The following is a 5,419-nucleotide window of genomic DNA, read 5'->3' on the forward strand; positions in this document are numbered from 1 at the left end:
ACCACTATCATACAGAACATAGCATTTTGGCACATAGAACATATCAAGTAATAGCAAGCTAGACAATTATCACCAAGACAATCATCTAAACTGTAATCAACTACTAGTGGGTCAGCATTGGTACCTTAGACCCACTTCTACTGGAAGGTAACTCATCTCAATGTTACATAGTGTCTGTACTGTCCTCGGCGTGAAAATCAACTTTCCTCGACTCCTCAATCCCTACACGATAACTATTCTAAGTCATCAGTTCATACTCACAACCCATACAAGGGTCAACTCAAATTTAGGTCAAAGTCAACTTTGGTCAAAGTCAACCTCTGGGTGACTTGACTCGCCGAGTGGGTCTACCAACTCATCGAGTCCCTATTCCGCTAAAATGATTCAACCCCGACTCCACTCATCGAGTCTAGCAATAACTCGATGGGTCCTCCTTCAATCCTAATATCGGGACCATCTTCAAATGACTCGCCGAGTTCACCCTTGAACTCGTCGAGATCATCTCCCTCATAAGAATGTGTTCAGTCTATGACTCACCGAGTTGTATGAACAACTCGTCGAGTCCATCTTCATGGGTTGGGAGATTGCCTTGGACTTGTCGAGTTTGCTCATACACTCATCGAGTACCATGATTTCCAGGTGTATAATCACGTCCATCTTTGTTGAGTCCCCTTCTAGACTCAAACAGACTCCTCAAAACAGCAAAGGTCGGGGAACCATTACCCGACTCGCTGGGTCTCAAGAACAACTCGCGGAGTCCACTAAGTTCATATCAATAAACTCGATTTTTGTTGAGCTCATCTCATCTAAAGGGTAGATCTGACATCTTAGGATCGATATAACACGTAAAGTCACGAACTTTACGTCCATGCATGGGTATTTAAGCTCAAAAGGACCAAAACTGAGACCTACAAGATGCATTGGGCTCTCATGGCCATAGAGTTGGCACCTTTATGCTATGAGAGCCTTACAACATCCAATATCTTAAGCAATATCTCCACATTACACCTCACAACCTGAAAATGGCTTAGAAATGCCCTAAAGATACTAAAATCCAAGCCCTAAAGTTGATTAAGCACATGCAAAAGTCAAGTTTGAAGCTTTTTACCTTAAATTAGCTAGAGATGGAACACAATCTTTGGATCTTCTAGCTTCAACTGGAACTCCCAAGCTCCTTTCTTCTTCTTAAGCTTCACAACCACCAAAAATGCACAAAAATGGCTTAAGAGCACTCAAACAAAGTTAGGGTTTTAGTTTAAGGTCTTCTGGAAGTGTGAGGAACGATGGAGGCTGACCTGGGAGGAGATAAGTTATTTAAATAGGGTGCAAACCCTCAAATTAAGGGTTTCACTCGGATAACTCCTACTCGCCGAGTTAGTCTCCCGACTCGTCGAGTAGGTCACTTAAACCCCCGATGAAAGACGAGTCTACTCAATGAGTGGGGCCTCAAACTCGTCGAGTCCCAAAGTAAAGCATGAAGTTTTCTTGAGTTAAATACATACCAGGAATTGGGTGTTACAAATCTCCCCCACTTATTTTAGACTTCGTCCTCGAAGTCTGCTGCTGACTCCTGGAAAAGCTCAGGGTAGTGGTCCCTCATCTCGTCCTCTGGCTCCCAGGTCCATTTCGAGCCCTTGCGGTGCTGCCACTGCACCTTTACCAGCTTCACCCTCTTATTCCTCAAATCCTTCGACTTCCAGTCGAGGATCGCCACAGGGCTCTCAATGTAGTTCAAGATGTCATCTACCTGAATATTCTCCAAGGGTACCACTGTCGAGTCGTCCACCAGGCACTTCCGCAACTGGGAGACGTGGAACGTACTGTGAATCTGACTGAGTTTGGCCGGTAGGTCCAACCGATATGCCACCTTAGTACCTTACCCACCCGGGCTACAAACCTGAAAGGTCCAATATACTTGGGTCCCAGCTTTCCCCGCTTGTTGAATCGAATGATGCCCTTCCAAGGCGACACTTTCAGGAGTACCATATCCTCGACATGGAACTCTAGGTCCGATCGAAACTTGTCGGCATAAATTTTCTACCGATTCTGAGCAGTCTAAAGCTAGCTCCGAACCTGTTGGATCCTCTCTGTAGTCTTAGGTACCACTTCGGTACTCCCCATGACCCTTTGACCAACCTCACCCCAGCATATCAGGGTCTTACACTTCCTCCCATACAACATCTTGAAATGAGGACAGTCAATACTCGCATGATAGTTGCTATTATAGGAGAACTCAGCCAAAGGAAGGTAAGTGTAACATCCCAAAAATCCGAACCGAATTTTTTTCTTTAAATCAATACTAAAACCATTTTTTAGAAAAACATATCATAACGCATAACATGAATTCGGAGTATTAATTTGAAAACATATTTCATTATCAGAGTAAAACATCTCAGGCTGACTAATCAATGGTGTGTGCCATGCGATCACCCCGAGCTCTTCCCTCCGCTACCGGAAGTACCTGAAACCAAAACTGAAAACCATAATCACGAAGCTTGGTGAGTTCCCCAACCTACCACATACCCTACACAAACACATACAACATATACTGGGCCACGCCCACTATTTCGGGCCTCGCCCTACCTCGGGCCCCACCCCTACCTCGGGCCTCGCCGCTCCAGGCCCCGCATGGCTTCGAGCCCCGGTCGGATACATATCTGTTTCTTTTAGGCCCCGCCTGTCTCTGGGCCCCCCCACTAACCACATAATACAATTAGCATATAACACATAACTAAACATACCTTACTGTAATCATGTCCTTAGGCCTCACCTGTCTTGGGCCTCGTCATGTCCTCTCACTAGTGAGTCATGGAACCCCGTCCAAGCTCCTACGGTAAGTGAGATACGGGCCACGCCCCCACTCACTCCATGTCTATCTCAGGCCTCACTAATGCTCTACTACTAATGAGATATGGAACACCATCCATACTCTGTTATTGGTGAGATACGGACCTCACCCACACCCACCTTCCTACCAGGCACATACATGCATCACACAGACAACAAGTATACTCTAACACGCAAACCATTCCTTGGGTACTCGCCTGACATTGGACCTTGGTCCAGAATATCATACTAGCAAACAGTGCCTAGGGCTAACCCCCGGGTCTTCCTACTCATAACTACATGGGCCGACATTGTGGCCGTAGACCCGTTCACACAAAGGGGAAACTCACCTGCACTGCTGAACTGGCTGATAACCCTCTGGCTGTTGTTCGATAATTCTCTGAACCGCCGCTCCACTATCTCCCCGAGCTATCAATACCAATATCAAATAACACTTAGTCCCAAACTGAACTCTTAGAAGCCGTCTAAGTCCACTTTTGCCAAAGTCAAATTCTTGGTCAAAGTCAACCTTCTTGACTGAATCTACTCGCTGAGTCGCTCCGAGACTCGTCAAGTCCATGCATTCAGAAACTCCCATAAAACGACTCAACTCGCCGAGTCACCCCAAGACTCGTCGAGTTCAACAATCTCTGAGTCCCATCCTGCCCAACTCACCGAGTCTTCACTCAACTCACCAATCTAAGTCTTAACCAGAAGGGGTTAGTGCTTCGCAACCTAACTCGTTGAGTCCAAGAACAGACTCTCCGAGTCCAGGACAATCTTCAATAGACTCGTCGAGTTGTTCTTCCAACTCGTCGAGTCCATGCCCATCTTCATCCAACTCGCCAAGTTCACCCATGTGACTCGCCGAGTCACTTCAGTTCTTAATCCATACAGTGGTTTTTCAAGCCATGCAGAGGCTCCAACTCTATATCCACTCTTCCCAAGTCTATTCCTCACGTAAAGTTGCAAACTTTACGTGAAACCAAAGAGATATGGGCTTAAAACACTCTAGGTCTAGGTTTTGTGACCAAGGGGCTTCACCAACAACTTATTGGCATAAACTTTATGGCTTTCTGGATCCTTAATAGCCTAGATCTGAGGTAGCAACCTCATATCTACTCCAAACTCGGAATAAACCTCCTCCATACTCAAAAATGCCCAAAACTCAACCATAAGATAGATCTAAGTGCAATAGAGTCAACTTATTACCTCAAGGGGTCTAAAAAGTCACACCAACTCTGGATTTAAAGCCAATCCTTGAATCACCAAAGGTTCCCTTCCTCCTTCTTCCTTCAAATCACCTAAAATGGCAAGAAAGCTTGATTGTGCAAAAATAGGGACTTAGGGTTTCTTGTTCTGGATAAGAGAGGCTATAGAGAACCCTAAGGGAGAGAATGAGATGATTATATAGTGCAAAAAGCCCTGGACTTAGGGTTTCCCAATCCAGACCGGACTCGCTGAGTCCACTTTCTGACTCGTCGAGTCAGTCACTTATTCTTCGACCCGGATCTCGCTCGGACTCGTCGAGTTCCACCCTAGACTCGACGAGTTGAACCCTTTGACCTAGGGTTTTCCGTTCTTTTCTTGGTCTTTCTGATTATGGGTGTTACGATTCTCCCCCACTTAAACTAAACTTCATCCTTGAAGTTTCTCTACAACCAATCGTCCTGCAATTTGCTTTCAACACCCTGCTTGGGAAAACCTAATACCTGTTGACTACCTCCGCTGGCCTTCCACCCGGTCATTGTAACTAGCATTAATCCTTGTAAATAATATTCTTGGGTTAACCCTAACCCTGACCATCCTGGGAACACAACTTACTCAACTGACAACCTTCTGGTACTCCCCGAGTACTTATGTTGGACATCCTAGGGGTTCACCCCTTTTCCTTGTGCGTTTTCTGGCCTCCCCAAGGTAGCGTTCCATAACCAACTACTTCCTCTGTCATTGTGAAGGTCCTATCCTTCACCAACTCCATTACCCCACGCTACTTCCAATACGGGTCATTACCGCCAGTATCCACTAGACACTTCTCACTACTATAACTTGGGGCTGAGCACCCCTCGATCAACTAACTGAATTCCACCATAGTCTACTTACCATCACTGTCACTGACTAAAAATTTCTGTTGTCCCTTATCTGCCTTCCGGATGAACCAAGACCACCCTGGTCCATACTGATCTATCAATATCTAAATTATCAGCTCCCACCGGTCGCTAGCTCCAACATGAACTTCTAGTCGCTCCCAGCGACTTTCGAGGAAACTTAGGCTACCTAATCCTGCCCCCCTATACTCTGCCACTCTAGCGCTACAAGTCCTGGGATCCTCGATCCTCCTATCTCGACCTTAAGGTCCTTACCAGGTCCCACCTGTGCTACTAAAACTCACGGGCCTCTCCCACGGGTCCCACCCGACTACACCACTGAGCAACCCTGCTCTCAGGTCTCACCTATACTGCTACTCTCATACGGGCCTCGCCCATGGGTCTCACCCAACTACATCCTGGAGCGGCCTCTCCCAAGGTCTCACCTCTCTACGGCTATGCAGGCAAGCTCCATACTATTCTCATCTACTACCCATTCCTGATTC

The sequence above is a fragment of the Lactuca saligna genome, chromosome 4, assembly GCF_052625555.1.
Source record: "Lactuca saligna cultivar CGN05327 chromosome 4, ASM5262555v1, whole genome shotgun sequence".
NCBI lineage: Eukaryota > Viridiplantae > Streptophyta > Magnoliopsida > Asterales > Asteraceae > Lactuca > Lactuca saligna.